The following is a 20,319-nucleotide window of genomic DNA, read 5'->3' on the forward strand; positions in this document are numbered from 1 at the left end:
GGAGTCCCAGGACAAGACAGATCTCTGCCAGGCCAAGTTCATGACTTTCTCTAAGCCTGGCCCCAGCCTTCCCGCCCCCGCCTCCTGGTCTTCCAGCCACTGGTTCAGGGGCTCCTGCTCTCAAGATGGGGTACCCTTTCCCCATATAACCCACTCATCATAGGGTCAGAAAGGCCTCTGCCCTGTTCCATCAGCCTTTGTCAGGCTGCAGGTGAGGACGGAAGAGTCACACGCAGAGGCTCAGCAGGAAAAGGAGCCACCTTGAGGAGGCGACCCTAATCCCCTGGGCCAGTTTGAATTGCTCACACTCCCGGGTCCCCCAGCATTTTGCCCTGGTGCACCGTCCCCTGCTTTTCTGTGCAACGTATCATTGCTCCGTGTGCATCCATCACTCCCATCTGACCTGTGGGCTCTGATCGCTCCTTAGTCACCTTCTCATTCCTCATGGCCGCCGGTTACAAGACACAGCGCAGACCAGGAGCTCCTGCCACGAGGACTGAGTTGAAATTATTTGAATGACAGGGAAACGAGCCGTGAATATGTATGTCCTTGAGGAAGAAAACCCTCAGGATCATTATAGATTATTCCTTGAAGCCATCAACCCGATGGGCTCTAGGGGTTCCCTGAAGGAAAGGGGAGGAGGGATGAAGGTAAGATGTCGGCATCAAGGGGGGACTATTTAGCCCTTGGACAAATCCAGTGCTCACCTGCCCATTAAAAGAAATTAAAACTTCACAGCTGGAAAGTTCAGGAAGAAACAATCCAAACCATTAGGAGGAAGCAGGTGGGAGAATGTTGCTGGTAGGGTTGCAACTTCAGTGCACACTTTAGGGTTTGCAGAATGGGTCTAATACTGCCTTAGTCTTCTCAGCGTCCAGGACAAGTGTCTATAAAATGCAACAATGCTGTCCAGCATTTTCAGATGAGAAACCTGGACTCCTAGAGGTGAGGTTACAAGGGTGCCCGGGTAGGAAGGGCTACAAACAGAGTCCCCAGCCCAGGGTGCTGCTTGCTAAGCACGGATCTGTAAGAATTCATCACTGGCAGAGAGAAAGCTGCAAATACAGATGCGTTTGGAAAGTCATGAGGGACTAGATCTGGCGAAAAAGTTCTGCCTTCATAAGCCTATAGGTTACCTTCCAGGGTAACCGGGGAAGCTTGAATGAGATCAAATGGGGAACAAACAAAAAGACAGGACTTTTGTGGGGTGAGCGGGAAGTAAGCTTAGGGGGCCTTATTGGATAAGAAGAGCAGGACTCACCCAGCCTGACCGTGTGTCGGCTTTGCACGGTGGGCTTTGTTTCCCACGGAGACCCTATGTGTTGGGCGGGGTCCCCACCCTTGAGGGGCTGCTTTAAGAGACAAGGCTGTGGGGACGAAGAAACATCTTTAAAGGCACCCGGGCGATTTGTGTCTGAAGATCCCAGATAGGTGAGTGAGGGAGAGCGGGGAGCTGGGAGAGCTCCCCAGGTCTCTGAGGCCAGGACCAGGTTTGCTTTCCTCCCACCCAACACGCCTTGGACACCGGACAGTGACAGACCCTGGGGCTGGTCCAGAGCCATGTGGCTCTGTGTTCTGACTCAGGGGCCGTTTCTCAGACTCACTGCCGGGTCACGGGTGGTCCTCACCAGCCCTTCTCATCTCCTGGAAGGTCTCAAGATTTGTGGCCTCCCACCAAGAGGGCTGCCCCTGCCTGATTCTGAGTTCTCCGGGGCAGAGCCTCTCTGCAGTGAAGCCCTCATTGGCCTGCATCCAGGCAGAAACAGAGCACACACTTCAGCCAGGGCTCAGTGCACACTGCGGGCGCGTGGCCTCCGCGTGGTTGCACCTCGGAGCCTCCCCCTCGGCCTGGAATCCGCCCCCGCCCCCCCGGCGTCCACGTGGCCACTGCCCTCTGCATTCAGGTCTCTACCCAGGTGCCACCTGCTCAGAGAGACAGTCCCTCCTCCGCACAGCTGCCCCACCAACCACTGTCTGTCCCCTCACCCCGGTTCATTTAGTTTCACCACTCTCACCGCCACCCAACAACACATCTGTTTCCTCGTCTGTTGATTTTCTCCAGTTCAGGAAAGACTCTTGCTTTTGTGGACCGCTGTGTCTCCAGTTCCCAGGAGAGCGACTGGCACGCAGCAGGCCCTCGGCAACTGTTCGTCCCCCGAATGACAGACTCGGAGAGGTCCTAGTCCTCAGATTGCCACAGCTAAAACCTGGAGCCCACGCCGGGGCTACATCCCAGAACTTTCCCGTTCGCCTGGCCTCATTTCATCCGCAGTGTCTTGAGCGGTCACTGTCACCACGGCCACTACCCCCACTGTCATTAGGGATTTATTAGCATGACAGTTCATCTTTTCACAGTTTGTCAGTGGACTCGTATGATCCTGGTCATTAATGAAACGCCTGTGGCCCAGCAGGGGCACACCCGGCCGGCCGGCCGCGGCAGCTCGGCCAGTGGTTTGCTCATTCGCTCTCAACACAGCGCGGACTCTCGGCCAAAAGCATCAGAGTCAAACAGAGGAGCTGTGACGATCCAGCGGGACCTGTTGGGCACACGCCATGTTTGGGGGGCTTTCCTGTGCATTTTCTTATTTACTTCTCTCGAGAGCCCCAACACCTCGGTATTCTCATCCTCCGAGGTCATAGCAACTCCGAGGTACAGGTGTTCCCGCTCCGGTCTGACTCCGAATCCCATGCTTTCCCCGCCAGCCCGCACGGCTGTACCTAACACTCCCTGTCCTAGAAAAAGTCCTCTCGGTTACACCTGGAAAAAGCCCCGGTTTCTTCACCTGTAAAATGAGCGTACTGGCCCAAGAGAACTTTAAAAAAAATTGCAAGAAAATATATTTTACTGAAGCATAGTTGATTTACAACATTATGTTAGCTTCAGGTGGACAGCGTATTGATACAAGATTGTTATAGATTATACTCTATTAAAAGGTATTACAAAATAATGGCTGTATTTCCCTGTGGTGTGCAATATATCCATGTTGCTTCTTTATTCTATAAAACAAAGTATGAGGGGCGGTGGGTAACAGCTCGGTGGTGGAGTGCGTGGTCAGCATGCACAGAGGTCCTGGGTTCTATCTTCAGTACCTCCACAAAAAAATGAAATGAAATGAAATGACATGAAATGAAATGAAATGACATGAAATGAAATAAATGAAATTAAATTAAAAAGTACCGAGAGACCTTTCAGAGACCTGGCAGTTTTGAGTTCCAGAATTCTCTCCCCTCCGTCTAGGTGTGAGCGGAACCACCCAGTGCTCACGGAATCAGCTTCACCGCCTGCCTTGATCTCTGCAAGACCTGACGGCTTTCAAAGACCCTCAGATAGCGTCTCCTCACTTCATACCCTTCTCTACTTCAGAGCATCTCCCTTCTCTGAGCAGGCCATGGGATCCGCCCCCTTGGACGTCACTTCCCCCTCCAGGAAAAGGCTCCCCCAGGCCCTGCTCCTCTGACACACACACACCCCATCAGAAACCAGTGACGCCCTATCTCAGTCGGCCTCATCACGTCCTCCTGGTTTCGCCTGGAGCTGCTGCCAAGACTTCCCACCTCGCCTGTCTGGCGAAAGGTAACTCCCGTGTGCTAGGACTCGGTTACCGGAAATCAAACAAGACACGTTTCCACTGACAACCCATCAGTCCCTCGAGCCTAGGGGGTCCGACCCGCTTCTTCATCAGTTATCCAGGGAGGGAGTTAGGACCCAAGCCAGCCTCCTGGAATCCAAGTCTATTTACCCCAAAACATCAGCAGCCTCCCGCAGAGTGATGTGCCCATTTGGTTTGGAAAGGAAGCTCCTGGCATTCTCAGCTGCAAGCATGAAAATGCTGTGAGGACTCACTGGTTGGGAGGACAGAGTGGGTTACGATCCACTTAAAATATTTGTGGAAGGGAAGCAGGGATTCACCACCTGTTTCCCCTCCCACTGACACTTATGACAGTAGAGGAATCTCACTCTTCACAAAAGCCTGGGCTCCGTGCCCGAACCTCCCAGCCTGTACTGCCCACTGGCAGGAACATTTTCATAGAAAAGCGCACATCTCGCCCTGTGGCGAGGAAGGGAGTTCTCCCAGCGCCTCGTGGGGGCGAGGAGCAGTTTTCTACGGGTTTTGACAACTCAGCCCCAACCTCCGGCTTCAAGCCTGAGGCTGGTGGGCTGGCCTTCCATCTTCCCCTCATCCCGGGCCGTGGCTGGTTTTCAGCACGGGAAGGGAGGTGAAAAACAGGCTGCACAGCAGGCACCCAAACAGGAGGAGTACCGGAAGGAAAACCAACCCCGCCAGCCTCTTTTCCACGCCTCTCAGTCCTGAAGCGCCGGGGACTGGAATAAAGTGCGCGGCCCTGGCCTCGAGGCTGAGGTTTGTGTTTTACTCCGCAGACCTCCCGAGGACCCGAGCCCGGGGTGCACCTCTCAGATCACTCTAAGAGGCTGCTCCACCCAGGCAAGGAAGAAGCCAGCATATGTAGGCATTTTTGCAACAAAGACCAGGTCATTGGAACGTCAAAAGATGACTGATAATCAAAGAAACCCAGACATCTTGTGTTCAGGAATTTAGTGGTTTTCTGCGTATGGAAGGTGGAAGAGTCTGGGCTCATTGAAATCATGCCTGTGATGTTCACCTTAGCTCTCCAGGGCCAGTGTCCTTTTCTTCCACATCCTGAGTCCCCTCGGGGGCACTGCTGGGGGTGGCAGCAGAGGCCAGGATGCCTGCATGTCTGCATCCTGAGTTCCCTCCTCTCACTATTGGGGGTGGCGGTGGCAGCAGGTGACTCGATGGCCACAGCGTCCTTTGTGTACCAATGTGTTTGGCAATATTTTTCATTCACAGTACCATCCGCTTTCTCCTAGAAGGAGAGAAGAGAATTCTGCAGCCTCCCAGGGGACACTTTCTGATACTGCCCTAACCCTCAACACTGGGCACCTAAACTTGTCGTGGCCACCCCCTTTCACCACGGAGGTAGTGGAAGGAGAAACCTGCTGCTTTCTGTCGCCACCGCATGCCCCTCACTGAGCTGGACCATATTGACTCCATCCTGCATAGCCCTCCCACCCTCTAGGCCGTTTCTTCTGCAGGCTGTGGAAACCTGCCACTTTCCAGACTTTATGACCCTCCAGAGCCCCGTTCTCGCTTCCCCTTCTCTAATCAGCCTAGAAACACTGCTTCTAGGCTCGACCCTGGCCATCCATCCTCCTGCCGTATATTCTGGAGCCTCTGGCAGGCTGTTCTGATGGTTTCCAGAGGGCAGGTTATGAACCAGTGCAACTCACTGCCCTATGACTAAGCCACTCGTTGTTAGCATCTCAGTGTAATCAAGTCACCTGCTCATTTTATGGGAGCTCTTATTCCTGAGGGCCCAATGTGCTTTCTAAGTGATAAAACACCCCCATCTCCTTATTACACTGAAAGCCAGAGTGATTGTGTCTAAAATCACGGCCAAAATCCATGCCTCGTCCCAGCTTAGCCTCCATTCCCCTTCTGTGGCTCCTTGAAGCCCACTGAAGCCACCACTACAGCTCGTGCCTCGGCTCGGTGGTCGTCCCCACCGTCCACATGTGCAGTGGCTATTTTGTGGGTCTTTGCTTGCTGTTGTGTGGCAGAGACTTACAGAAGCCAGGTGGCTCCATGCAAACTCTAATGAAGAAAGCAGACTTCCGCACAACACAGAGCTGTACGTGGAAGCCCAGAACGGCCGAGCTCTGACTGGCCAGCCCCCGGGACCAGGTGATGTGTGGTCAGTCCCCTGGGTATCAGGGAAGGAAGGTCACCTGCTCTTCTGAGAAAGCTTGGTTCTGGGTGGCGATCAGCATCCCCCGTGCGCTGAATGAGACCCTGCAAATGCTTGTTGATAAGCAGGCATCATTAGTTAATCCATCTGCGGGCTCGAAACACCCACTAGGGCTTTGAATTCCACACGACTGAAGCAGCAGCTGTCACTCGGCACCTGCCACGGGGGAACCAGCCAGATTTCAGAAGGGGCCCTCTGAAGCCAAAGACCGCAGGGAGGAGAGGTTCTAGGGCTCCCTGGGGTGACAGCTGGGCTTGTGTGGGACGGTGCAGAGAGGAACTTGAGGGGGAAAGGAGAAGGGAGAATGTGCAAAAAGCAAATGACTTTCTGTGAAAATAGGGAGAAAAAGGCTAAATGGCAAAGCAGTGACCTCACAAGGAAGGCCGAGCTCACCGAGGGGAGCCCTGGCAGGACGCCGCAGCCCGCCTTTCTCAAGGACATCTTCCTGCTATTTTGGCCACCAGAGGGCTCCTGTATTCCAAAAATATTATGGAAAAGTGACAAAGGTCTCTAATATTTTCCACTCGAAGCATACACATGTGAAAGTAGCAATTTCTGTTTACGTGTGCAGAAAGCTCTCTGACGGTTGTGCATTCCACTCTGATTTCAGCAGGGTGCCGGAATCAATATGGACAGAAACCATCCACCTCTCTGCTCTGTTCCTCTGTCTGCAAAAACAGAGAGGCAGCCCCATATCTTGTTACAGTCACAGTCAGAATCGGGAAGGGCTCTGGCGAGTAAGACTTGAGGTTTCAGGGATACAGATGACCTTCAGTTAAGGATGGAAGGACTGTATCTTGGATGTCTGGCGCCACCCTTGCCCTGGCGAAAGTCACGTACTTGATAAAAAGCTCAGGTTAAGGGTCCAGTTCCATCCACTTCTAATTATATGACCTTGGCCTAAACCCCTAATGTCATGAGTTACAATTTCCTCCTCTATTAAATGTAAAGTGTTCTCCAATTTTAAAAAATAATAAAAATAAAAAACTTTTTAACTGAAGCACCGACAGTTAGAATGTGTCAGTCACTAGTGTACAGCACAAGGTCCCATCCATTAGGTCAGGCTGGCCCAAAGGACCGTCTGTCTTCCAGTTCGGTGCTAGTGGACACTCACACTTTCCCCCTGTCGTAGGCTCCCTGTGCGTCCGGCCACCTCTGATCTCATTCCTGGATGTCGAAGGGCTGATGCCTAAGCCTGGGCTAATTACTTCTCTGCCAAGAGCAGGGTTATTCACATCGAAGGTGGTTGTGTAGACCCACTCCAATATTTGGGGAATGACTGATTGGTGTCTCTGGCACAGCCATGATGTCCTGAGGAAGGTAGGGGCGGAGGGCAAAACTGTGAATAAGGAGTGAATTAAGTGGTGAAGAGAGGGGTGTAGGGTGGGGTACAGCGGTGCACACAGCGGGCTTAGAGTTCAAGTTTATTTAGATCAGGATCAGGAACCAGTGTGATTTGGGGCACATTCCTTCCCTCTCTTCTCTCTGATGCTGAGAACCGTCCTTTCTCTCATAGCCAAGGGACTCCGTCAAGAGGCAGGAGTCTGGACATAGGACTTTTGGAAATTCTTCCTCTGTCTGAGTCCCAGTGCACAGATAGGTTCCATTTAGACCGTCTCTCTTAGGGAGGTCAGTGGGTGTTCACGGTTTTCCCAAGATGGAATGAAAGAGTGAGAGAAAGGTGTTCCCAGCTCTTGTGCAAGGAAGGTATTGAAAAGAATCAGGGGACAGTCTATCTCAGGGGTCAGAGCATGGGTTACAGGCTCCAGAAACTGGGCTTTGATACTCAACTGATCACTAACTAGATGTGAAGTTTTAAACACTATCCAAGTCTTAGTGCCTTTATCTGTAAAGAGAGGTCAAAATATCTCCTGGAATTTTGCTGAATACATCAAGTGTCCAGTAGAGGACTTGGCACACAGCGGTGTCCTGACTGTGACAGGTCACTCTTGCTGACAGATTACGTATCAGTTGGGAAGAAGGGACCGAAAAATCCCAGATCAGATAGGAAGGAGCTGCAAGGTTGATGGAGTCCAAGAGAGCTGTGAGTGTGTTTACCCTGAAGGTGCAACCAAGAAGCTGTACAAATGAACTGTTTTCTGCCCCACACGCACCGGCTTGGGTTGGGGTGAGCAGAGAGGGGTATGGGTGTGTGCAGTACGGAATCACAGCCACAGAGTCAGGCGCCTGGACCACGCTGTATTACGGCAAGGGAGCGGCCTTCTCCACGTGGCTGGACTCTGGGAAGGAGGCGAGCCCCTCCTGCGCGTAAAGCTGCTGGAGGAAGGGCAAACACGGACTCTCAGAACCAGTCTTAAAGCCACGGGCCTGTCTTGGGCGCACAGCAGCAGTGGCTCTGGTGTTTCTGAAGTCAGCAGAAGGGAGATGTGCCACGACTGTATCAGTTAGGAACTCCGTCACCCCCAAGGGCTCCCACACACGCAGGTCTGTTAAGACACTGGTATTACTGACCACGGACATTATGAAATGGCCTTCTTAAGTGCTTTACATGTGAGGCCGTTACTCACGTTGGGGGAATGAGGTCTCCTATCCTTGCAGAACTGGTACCCGGACACCCATCACATGGTGTAACTGGACACATCCGCTGGCCCCAGACGCTGGTTACGGTAAGTGTGCAACGTTTCATTGGAAGAATGGGAAAATGCCGTGATATTTTGGTCACCGTATCATGATTTGTGCCAGGCCCACGCGGGTCTGGAGCAGAGATAGCAGCCACTAGCCCTGCTGTGCGTTCTGCTAAGCAAGTGCCCTGCCAGGCAGCAAGCCACCAAACGCTTCAACAGCCCCCTCCATTATTCTGCAGGGCCGATGTTATCATCTTTCCTCTGTGAAGGAGGACTTGGATGAGATCAGCTACTCCCTTCAAAAGTGAAGCAATTTTCTTCTCCAGAACTTGAAGGGCAGGCAGGTCACCTGCAGCTGTATAAACAGACTGACCCTCACCTCCAGCCCACCCTCCCTGAGGCAGCCAGGAAGGTCTGCAAATCCAGTGGATTTCAGCATGACTTTTATAGTATGACCCGGAGCACACAAACACACACAGATACACGGATTTCATGGCACGGGACTTTCTGGTTTCCGTTCCATTCTACCCTCATCCACTCCATTTCCAAAGTGCGTTTCATGATCTGCATTTCACTGAATGACCTGAAGTTTCAACTGTGGTCTTCCTCACGGATCTCTCCTACAGATTGGAAAGCCTGTGACTGCTTCCATTTCCTGCCAAATAAAGTCCAAATTCCTTAACACACCAGAGAAGAATGGTCTTTCTCTTCCACTTCCCTTCTGCGCTCTTCACCCAAGCACCTTGTACTCTCCACACACCTGGCACCTGCCTTTTGTAGGCGACCCACACCCACCACACACTGTCCCAGCTCTGCCGCGCTCGTGCCCACCCCCAGCCTAGACGTGCTTCTGGCTGCAGGAAAAATTCCTCTCCATCACTAAGAAGCATCCTAGATGTCACCTCCTCTGGAGACTGCTCTGACCTGCCCAGGCAGAGCCAAGATCTCCACCCGGCTCCCACGGGCTCGAGGAAGGCCCCTTTGGCATAGCACACAGGGATCATCCGCCCCTCCTTAACATACCGGAGATGGTTTTTTCTATTTGTGAATTGGTAGAAATAATTTTAAAAGAAAAAAAACCATTTTTTGTCTTTTTCTTTCCTTTATGATGGGCCCTTGCCTTCTTCTTTCTCTCTCTTCAACCTACTCCTTGCCCACCCTCCACCACCCCATCTCTGTGAAGTTCAGAGCCACCAGGAAAAGGGGGAGATCAAATCAGGAGAAAAAGGTATGGTCCAAATTCGTGGTGGCAAACCAGTTGGGTTCCAGTATCCCTTCCTCCAGACTGGCAGTTCTGATTCAGGGCATCCCAGCTTGGCAAAGACACCACACGATTCATTGGAATCACGGGAGAATGGAAGAGGCAAGGGGAGGTGGAGAAACCAAGGCAGAGTGAGAACACAGGCTCAGGCTGCAGAAGCAGGGGAGGGGCCGACAAGAGGAACAGGATAAAGACTGATTCCCAGGCCACAGCAAACCCTGATGCTAAACAAAGGTCCTGTGGCCACCTCAGACTGTAGGCTGCAGAAGGCCTGACTGACAACCAGTCACAGAGCTTAGTGAACTCTCAGGTCACCTCCATTCACATAAAGGTAACAACCAAAAGGACCCCCCACCCCCCAGTGCCCTGTGATTTTCAAAGCAACGATCCACACAGTATTGCATTTAATTTATGGACTGTCAGAGCTGGAGGGGGCTTTAAGAGGTCCATTAGTCTGACGCCTCCTCCTGCAGCAAATAAGAAGGAGATTACCGCAGCAAGTGACCTGTCCAAGGTCACACCCTGAGCTAGCAGCAGTGTGGGAGGCTCTTTTATCACACGGGGCTTCCCCCACGCAAGTCTCCAGCAGTCCCACGTTCTCGTGGGTTCCGAGGGCTTCCATGGTTTTACATGGCCGGGATTTCAAAGCCCCTCAGTGAAGCAGTGTGGTGCCCACCAGATTGTTGAAAGATTCCAGGCAGAGACTCCACAGCCCCGCTCTGGTCAACCTTAAAAACTCCGCTGCCACATGAGCTAATCTGGTCTTCACAGCACTGCATCCCTATTGCCGAGAGTGCCTCAGCTATTAACTCACCAGCAACAGGTGCCAAGTTGCCTCTTCTTTTGCACAAGACATTCATTTAAAATCAAATCGCACATAAATCCCTCCAGTTTCTGCTCATTTCCCTCAGCCCTCGGCCTTTTTTGGTCTTTTTCCCCACTCTGTGCTCCCAGCCCTGTCTGCTGCGAGTCTCTGAGATGACATATGGGGAGGAAAAGCCGGGCCCACTAGGGAAGCGTCTGTGGAGTCCTGCTGGAGCTGGCGGCGAGCACCAGGGCTCCGTCCACCCCAAGCGTGCAGGCTGCCAGAGCGGGCTGCAGCGATGGCCTGGCGCAGCTACGCTCACAGGACTCCAACGCCCCTGGAAGGCCCCTTCTGGAACAACGGCTTCATCCTGCAGATGTGGAAACTGAGGCCCGGGGTGCAGAACTGACTTGCCCAAGCAATTAGGGAATGCGAGCTAGGAGAGCACCCCACGTGTCCACCCTTCCAGACCAGTTCACTTCCTTGACGGCTGCCTCTGACTCTGCCGATGCTTAGAGAGGTGTGGAGATGACCCACAGTGAGATGGGCCAAGGCAGGACCGCGAAGAGGCGGTCAGGCATTTCCCACGCTGCGGGAGATGCGCCGCACAACTCCAGGGGGCACTGTTCACACTGCCGTCGGTGCGCCCCGCACTGTGCGCCCTGCTGGAGACCGGGGTGGGGGCGCGGGGAGGGGAGGGAGGCTCCCCGACCCTGTTGACCACCAGCTCCTGGGGCACCGCACGGCGGGGGCGCCGCCCGGGGTGGGGTGCCTGGCCCCCAGCACTGCCAGAGGAGCCGGGGACCCGTCCGAATGCCTTTCCCCATTCAGTGGATTATCCCTTTTGAATTGTTTAAAAAAAAAAAAAAAGCTGCAGCGAGCGAACCCTGCCTGACAACACCGAAGGAATTTTTCCCAGGGATCGGCCGAAAGCTGACTCACATTTAAAGACTTGCCCAAAGTGGTCATGCCCCTCTGAGCAAATACCACAGGCATGTCAAACCCCGCTCCCCGCGGCCCCGCCGCCAGGCCCGGCGGCGGCCCGGCCCGGCCCGCGATTGGGCGAGCGCCGCGCCGCTTTGCCGGGCCAGCCAATCGGGGCACCGCTGCGCCGGGTCAGCCAATCGCAGCGCCGCTAGCCGGGCGCAGCCAACCGCAGCGCCGCTTAGCCGAGCCAGCCAATCGCAGCGCCGCTTAGCCGGTTGCTATCCGGGCCGCGGGGTCCGCGGGAGGCGCGGCGGGTGGTTGTCCCCGCTAGTTTCCTGTCCCGCGGGCGGGGGCGAAGCGCGTGGGCGAAGCGCGTGGGCGAAGCCGGGAGGCTCCGGCCGTGTGTTTAGGCAGGTAGGGCCCGGGAGGGAAGTGAAGAGAAAGGGCTGAGCCACCTCTGAGGGAGGCTGCCTCAGGGCCTCGGGCCCCAAGTTTACATGGCAGCGCGTGAGCTGCTGGGAGCTGCCAGGAGCTCGGGGGCCGGCTCGGGGCGCATCCCTGGGAACCCATCCCTGGCAGCCCATTCCTGGGAAGCCCCGGACAGTCCGGTTCCTGGCTACCCTGGAGCTCCAGCGCCCTTCAGTTAATTCTCCCCCAGTTGCAGAAGGCACTAAAAGAGCCACAGACCCATAAAGGGTGCAGGAAGTGCTGGAAAGAGGTATCAGAGTCCCTGTTCACAGCTAAATAAATACGAGGAAGCCTGGCTGTCTCTTCACAGCTGTGGTTCTCGTTTTTTGCCATCTTTAAAATGAGAGGTTTGGGCCCCGATCACCCCTAAGATTCTGGTTTTTATAAAAGTCAACACCCAGAGGAACATTGAGGTTTGGTTCCTGTCCTCAGTCCCAAACCATTTTCCACCCGGCAGCCCGGCAACCCAAGGGCTTTTATTAACGTAGAATCAAGCCATTCCCTTCCTTAAAACCTTTTGAGAATCATCTGCCTCCCTCCCTACCCAGCCTTATCCCTGTCAGTCTCTCCTGGACTGCTTGCAATCCCCACTCCCCCGTCCCCCAGTTCTTTCCTGCCTCAGGGCCTTTGCACTTGCTGTTCCCTTTACTACAACCCCAACCTCCCCCTTGGCCAACTCCTAACTCATCCTTCAGGTCCCAGCATCAATGGCACTTTCTTGGGCCCTCCCTGCATCCTGATTTGAGTTGGTCACACTGCTGTTCTCTTACAGTAAGTATCCTGTGATTTTCCATCATAGCACACCCCCAAAACTGTAATTTTGTATATTTATTTCTATTTATTTTCTTAAGATGTCCTCCACTAGAAAGGACAGAAGCCAGTTCTGTTGTTTTTTGTTTGCTCGCTTGCTTGTTTGTTTGTACCACATCCGTAGTGCCTAGCACAGTGCCTGTGCCACTCTAAGTACTGGGCTGAATTCATTAAAAAAATGTTCTTCAGGAGAGGAAGGAATCACTGTACCCATTTAACAGATGAGGCTGTGGAAGCTCAAACAGGTTAGGGAAGTTACCTACATTCAAAGAGCCAAGCGGTAACCAAATCCATCTCTGATCTGCTTCTGTTAAGCAGTTGTGCTGTGAAATCACGGGCCTTCCAAGGGAAGCAAACGAATACTAGAACAGATGGCTAGGGCACTTTGGGTGTTGTGGGCTTCCTTCTGCCGTCAGGGACTCTTTCCGGCCCAGTGAAAGTTCCACTCACTTATTCCTTCTACAAATATTTATGGAGCACCTGTTATGACGAGCCCAGCAGCACGAGGGCAAACAGGAGAGCTCCTTTCCGGAGCTTCCTGATGAGTGTGCCCTTGAGACCACCGGCTACAGCCTTGTCTGCCACACAGCAGAGTCCACTGTGTCCATTTAATTAAAATGTTTGGTCCTCTGCTCTGATATTTTGTTGATTTCAGTGTCTGTTCTGGTATGCAGTAGGCTCAGCCCGTATTTTTAATTGGACTAAAAAATGCATTCTCAAACATGGAAGGTTTTTTTCTCTTTTTCTTTTTTTTATACTGTAGTTTCTTTGGATTAGCAATGAGGTCTGGGAACCAGCTGTGGTTATTTCTAAAAGAGAAAGATGCTACAGCAAGGAAGTGTGACACATGACAGGAGACCTTTCTGAGTGCTGTTTCTTTGGCTGTGATCTGGAAGTTGGCTCTGCCATCAGCTCCACTGAATACACACACACCCCACCGCCACCACCACCACCAAATGGCTGAGTCAAAATGACGTGAAGAGGAGAGGAGGTCATACTCAGAACCATGTCCCAGCTCCCCGATGGCTAAACCATGTCACCTCTGTCAGGTCACTGCCCTTCCAAGCCCTGGGTGCCTCATCTGGCCCCAGTGCTTTTGAGCTTTGAAGCATCTGTGAAATGAACTGGCTCCATTAGGTTATTCCTTTATCTACTCAGCAAACATTTATTAACCATCTGCTGTGTGCCAGGCGCTCTGTCCAGCACGGGGACCAGAATAGGGAGCAAAACTGACTCTGGTCTCGGTCTTCAGAGAGCTTACCGTTCAAGGGAGAAAGACTGATACAACCGCCAGTCACCCCAATTAAACAGCTGCTGATCAAACAACCATACACATATGATTACAAACTGATCTGAACGCTGCAGGAGGGTCCTGCTGGTGTGTACACCAGCCCTGTGACGGGAAGGCTCCCTCATGCTGAAGGAGCCAGAGAAAGCCAGCGCAGCTGGGACAGCGGGGAGGGGAGGGGGGCCGGGGTGCTGCAGGGCCTTGGAGAACAGGTTAGAGATTTTGGTCTTGATCCTGAGGGCCATGGGGAACCACTGAAGGGTTTTAAGAGGAAGATGTTCCAGTTTTTATTTTTACAATATTACCAACTGAGGCATGGGGCATGAGTTAACTGAGGTAGAGGAGGGGGAGACAGAGTGGGACGGAGGAGATAGGGTGGGAGGTGAGAGATGATGGAAACCTAGGTTAGGATGATGGTTGGGAAGAGATGACGCTGGTGGGGAAGAGAAGATGATGGTGGGGAAGAGCAGGAAGCCATCAAACTGAAGAGAGTTCGTCAACACTGGTCTATTGTCAAAGCTCAGTTTCTCATTTTTTCCCCATTTTCTCCCAGTAAAAAGTGCATGTGAGAGTGTGAAACTCAGCCCTTTCCATACCGACTGACGTTGTACCAGATGTGATCTGTGTGTGCTTGTACTGGTTCCCATTCCTCTGGAACCTGGCCACCCAGCGGGATCCCAGGGCTGAAAGGCTACAATGTACCTGTATCCTCTCTCACCGTCCCGCTGCTTGGGAACTGGTCACCATACGTCCTTGCCTTCATGGGCCCTTTGGGAGGGGACCTCGGCCTTTTTCTAGAACTGGCTTCCAGGACAGGGAGTGCTCCTGGTCCTTTGACGCCCCTTGGAGTCGACACGGAGACGTTTCGGAGCCTGCGCTGTGGAGCCTCGCGGGCAGAGCTGGTGGGTCCGTGTCACCAGGCGCTTGTGTAGACCCGACTCCCGGGAGTCCCACCAGTCCCTGCTCGGGGCCGTCTTGTCTCTCTGCTTGTCCTTCCTGTGGGCCCCGGAAAGGCCCTGGCCTGATCCACTTTCAGTTTCCCTGTCCCCCCCCCCCAACACACAGCCTCAGTCTGTGGTATTTCCACTGAAGAGGGACCGTCTCACCAGCTCCCTGTGGTTAACCCCATACGAAATGAGCCTGGTTTACCCGAGAAAATGTGTGCATTACTTCACAAAGCTCCCTCTTTAGCCAGCGTGTTCATGGAATCCTTCCGCTGACTCTGGTGGGGTATGTCTCCACCCGAGAAGGGAGATGTTTGGGCGGCTGAGCCCTGTGCTCCGCTGGCAGGCTCCCCGTGGTGGGAGTCTCAGTGTCTCCTCAGTGCGCTGCCTCCGGGACCGGTGAGCTCCACACCTGGGACCAGCCCAGCTCGCCCTGCCTCCGGCCACCCTCAGCTCCCGGCAGTCCTGGGTCCCAGGGGAGTCTAGGTGAGAGGATGCGAATGGCTCTGGGACCTCCCTGCCTGCAGTGTGTGTAGCAGGGCGGTGCATCCCGTTTTCTGTAGAGGTAGCACTTTTTCATGGTTCTGAGGCTCCGGCAGCAGCCACTTACCTGCAGCCAGCATAGCCCAGCATGTGCCGAAGAGACAGCAGGTGTCTGGGGGGCTGACTCTGTGCTATCGACGAGGTCAGTAAAGCAGTGAGCAGAGGGGGCTGGCCCTTCCCAGTTTCCATTCATTCTTTCTCATCTTCCTCCATTCACCAGAAGAGGAGGTGGGTTAACATCTGTGTTTCCCTGCCTCTGAACACAGAGCCTGGTGCCACAGACCCTTCTGATCTCTGAAGGAGGGACCCATTGGGCAACCATTCATCCCGTGCTGTGCACAGCCCTGGAGGACACGAGGCAGGTATGGGACACGACCCTTGCCTCCTGGAACTCACGATCTGGGTGGGGACACAGCTGTGGCACAGTGATTGCCTGAGCTATAACTGGGCCAGGGCTGGAGGTGGCCCTGCTGAGAAATGGCAAGGGAACAGGTCCCCAAACCACAGAAAAGTGATACAGGAAAATGGGGCGGGAGAGGATGGCCATGTCCCAGGTCCCAGGCGCGACCCTGGGACTCGCCCCATCAAGTCAGGGTCCTTGGCTTTGGGCAGGAAAGAATTCAAGAGTGAGCCATAGTTGAGTAAAAGTAGATTTATTCAGAGAGTTGCACACTCCATAGACCGAGAGCAGACCGTCTCCGAAGGCCAGAGAGCAACCATGAGGTGCGGGGGGGGGGGGGGCTCGTTTTTTACAGCCTCAGTTATTTTATATGCTAATGAGTGGGAGGGTTATTCCGGCTACTTTGGGGGAGGGGCTGGGATTCCCAGGAACTGGGCCCCGCCCACTTTTGACCTTTTATGGTCAGCCTGGGAGCTACCATGGGGCCTGTGGGAGGGCCAATACTGCTAATACGTGACAATGAACACATTATGAAGCTCAAGGTCTCCTGGAGGTCAAATCTTCCACCATCTTGGGCCTCCAGGTCCGCTGGGAGTTGATCTTTTGCCATCTTGAGCCTAGTCGGGGTTTTAACCAGTTTATGTCCTGTCCTCAACCGCTGTGTCATTCTTTCAGTGGTTGTGCCCCGTCCCCTTCCCTCCTGCCTCACTCAGGAGTCGACCCCACCCTCTGTGTGAGCCCCACTCCAAGCTGGTTCCTTCTCGGCCGCCTCCGCTCCAGACTCCAGGCTCCCATTTCTGCGCTGGCTCCGGGCTTCACGTCATGGACCACTCGTTGGCCTCCCTGGGGTCCCATGGCTCACGTCCGGGGTCTGTTTTCCACACCAGGGGACAGGCGGGTGGACTGGCACATGTCTGACCGTCGAGTTGGGATCCAGTTTGCACCGCTCCTTTGTGGTCTGAGTCGCACATGTCATCAGGCCTTCCTGAGCCTCGGTTTCTCAGTCTGTGGTGCTGACAACAGACATCACAAGGCATTGCACTGGACCAGGCTCGGTGTGGACTTACTCCGTCCTCCCAGCATTGATGGCCTCCGTTTCACAGATGCAAAAGCAAGGCCCGGAGAGGAAGCAACCTGTCCACAGTGGCCAGAGCAAATTTAAACCTGGGGAGGTAGCTCCTGCCTTCACCCACCAACCCAAGCCTGGCTTTGGCCCCCACCTGGCTCTCAAGCCCCCTCTCCAGGCCCCCTCACTCCCTGCTTTGCCGGCCAGCTGCACCCAAGCAGAGCACGTCTCCTGGCTTCACTGCCCTTTCAGAAACACGGGTCCCTCTGTCTGTTTCGCCAGGCCTTGACCTCAAGTCCAAGCCCAGACTCCCGGCGCGTCCTGATGCTCCGCCCCCCGGGCTGCCGCTCGGAGCCGTTCCCTGCGCTCCCCCGCCCCTCCCCTGGCGCTCAGCCTGAGGTCAGCCGTCAGCGGTCAGGTCCTCTGGCCCGTCCCCCCAGCGCTCCCCTTCTCCCGCCCGCCCGGCCTCTTTCAGCCTCAGTTGACTCCTGCCGTTCTCTCCCCTCGGGCTCCTTCAGTCTACTTCCTTTTCCCCCTTTCATCCCTGCCCCCTCCTCGGCTCCCACATCCTGCCCTGGGGCCCTCTCTCCGGCCCCAAGAAGTCTGTCTCAGTATTGTTCTCCAATTCCAACATTAGCATTCTCAAAACCCACATTTGCATTTTGATGGCTCCTGTCCCAGCTAGACAGGGGCGCACTTGGACGCTTAGATATTTTGGAGAGGAGAGCTTTCTCTTGCACAGCGTCTAATTTTCCACTTTGATTCAAGTGCATTCTTTGGTTCTGGCCTGATTTCCTCTGGGCCGAGACAGACTCGCACCAGCACCTTGAGGCTGGGCTGAGGCCTTATACGATCACGGGAGGCTTTGCCTGTGGGAGCTCCGGGGAACAGAAGTCTCACTTCCCACGCCTGCCAGCCCTGCTCGGAACATCAAAGCTTTTCGCAAGCTCGCATCTGCAACTGGGGTTCTCTCCTCCCAGGCCCCAGGGCCCGGCCCCCAGCCTTCCCTAGGCAGCGCAGAGGCCAGAGACTGGGACAGGCTGTGTCACCCCTGGCCGGGACACCCTCCTGAGACATGAACAGTCTCCGGCCTGGATTCTAGGAGAAGCCATGGAGGAGGCAAGGAAGACGGAATAAGGGCACCTAGTCTGCCTGCATTTCGCTGCTTAGAACCTGGAGACGCCCAGGGTTTGAATGAAGGCGGAAGGCGACGGAGACGTGAGGCCCAGGCTGCACTCGCCTCTGGGGCCGGGGTGTCGGGGGGTTCCGTCTTCACATGCCTCTGGGATGCTGGGGTTCAGCCAGAATCACAGTGGCCAAATGCCAAGCAACAGAGAGAAAGGAGGCTCCTGCCAGGGCTCCAGGGGTTCGGGGCCACTTCTTAACAGAAGTTAAGGGACTTGTGGTTTGCGTGGCACGACTTCCCGGGGTTTCTTCCCAACTTCAGGGTGATTTATGATCCCTGTTCCTTTGAGAAGCTCTCAGTATTCATTTCTACCTGCAGTTGAGGTCCTTCCTGCCTTTGCCCTAAACCACGCCCTCTGTGAGGAGTGCAGGGTGAGGGGAGGGGGGTACGGAGGCTCTTGGGATGGGGAAGCAGGCCGATGAGCAGAAAGGGCTGTGATCGGGAACCTTTGACTCCAGGGTGCCAGGCGGCCCAGACAGGGCGGCTGCCAAGGAGACGAGAGCAAATCCTGATTCCTCCAGTTTCTCCAGGGTCTGGCTAGTATTGCTTGAAAGAGTTCTGTATTCCCAGCTCTGTGCTGATGACTAAGGTGGATGCAAAAAAGAAAATAGATGTTGTCAGCTTAACTCTCTGGGAATTTATGTTCTAGTGGGAAATAAATTAATGCATCTTAATGTGAATAATTTCTGTCTATCAATCCCTCGCTCGTGGGGGGTGTTTTTGTCTGTCTTAGTTCTAACATTCACAGCGAAATTATATTCTTCTAGCCCATTTTACAGACGGGGGCGAGAAAGACTCCTATTAAAGGATCCGAGGTCACATAGCTAGGAAGTTGCTGAACCAGAATTCATACTCATTTCAAGTTCACAGCCCAAGCTCCTTCCCCCAGCACCAAAGTACAAGACATGGAGGGACCCAAGTGTCTGAGGATGTGAAATAACCAGGAATCCATGCAGGGAAGGCTTACATCTCACTGTGGGTTTAGGAACCAGCCCTGGATGCTCAAGCTGCATCCTGAAGCGCTGTGGGCAGCTCTGGGGAGAGAGGTCCAGGAGGGCACTGGCCAGAGATGCCCTGGAGGAACAGAGTCGTGCTCGGGTATGGGACCTGAGAAGGAGAGAGTGCGGAATAGGTTGGCACCAGAACACAGAGCGTGCCGTGGAAACCTGGACACGTTCTGTAGGTATTAAGGGACCACGGAAGATGCCTGACAGCAACGTGTGGAAAGAGCCATGTAGGGAGAGAAGTCAGACGGACACAGGCCAGGAGTCTTGGGATAAGAATAAACTGACGCAGGGGGTTCAGGCCATTGAAAGCCAAGCCAAGGGCAGAGACTTGGAGAAAAGCAGCCTGAGAACAGCAAGCTGGTGTTAAGGACCTGGAATAAGTGGGGAATGAAACAGGGATCTGGAGCAGAAAGCGAGGTGTGAGCTGGTGCTTCGGGTTTGGAAATTGCAAGTAAAAAGGTGATGGTTGAAAGCCTAGGAATAGATTTAAGCGGCAGGGGTGACAGAAGAAAGTGAGGGTCCCCACCAACATTCCTGCACTGTTGGTGGGAATGTAATTTGGTGAGGCCACTATGGAGGACGGTATGGACGTTCCTTAAAAACTGAAAACAGACTTATCACATGATCCAGCAATCACACTCCTGGGCACAAATCCAGAGGAAACTAATTCAAAAAGACACACGCACCCCAATGTTCACAGCAGCACTATTTACAGTAGCCAAGACGTGGAAGCAACCTAAGTGTCCATCGACAGATGACTGGATAAAGAAGTTGTGGTGTATTTATACAATGGAATACTACTTGGCCATAAAAAAGAATAAAATAATGCCATTTGCAGCAATATGGATGGACCAAGAGATGATCATACTAAGTGAAGTAAGCCAGAAAGAAAAAGAAAAATACCATGTGATACCACTTATATGTGGAATCTGTAAAAAAGAAAAAAGACACAAATGAACTGATTTGCAAAACAGAAACAGACTCACAGACATAGGGAACAAACTTACAGTTACCGGGGAGGAAGGGAGTGCAAAGGTATAATTTGGGAGTTCAGGATTTGCAGGCACTAACTACTATACATAAAATAGATAAACAACAAAGTCCTACTGTAGAGCACAGGGAACTGTATTCAATATCTTGTAGAAACCTATAATGAAGAAGAATCTGAGAAGGAATATATGTGTGTATATGGATGACTGAAGCATGATGCTGTGCACAAGGAATTGACACAACATTGTG

The 20,319-nt window shown here is 53.6% G+C and overlaps 1 long non-coding RNA gene across 1 annotated transcript; it reads left to right on the plus strand.

Annotated features, from left to right (window-relative positions):
• The first annotated feature begins 11,694 nt into the window (after positions 1-11,694).
• On the plus strand, positions 11,695-18,709 carry LOC116661315. The gene is made up of 3 exons (XR_004317190.1): positions 11,695-12,607; positions 15,688-15,783; positions 16,497-18,709. It is a non-coding gene; the product is annotated as an uncharacterized LOC116661315 (long non-coding RNA).
• The last annotated feature ends 1,610 nt before the right edge of the window (positions 18,710-20,319 follow it).

Source organism: Camelus ferus, chromosome 34 (assembly GCF_009834535.1).
Source record: "Camelus ferus isolate YT-003-E chromosome 34, BCGSAC_Cfer_1.0, whole genome shotgun sequence".
In the NCBI taxonomy this organism is placed as follows: Eukaryota; Metazoa; Chordata; class Mammalia; order Artiodactyla; family Camelidae; genus Camelus; species Camelus ferus.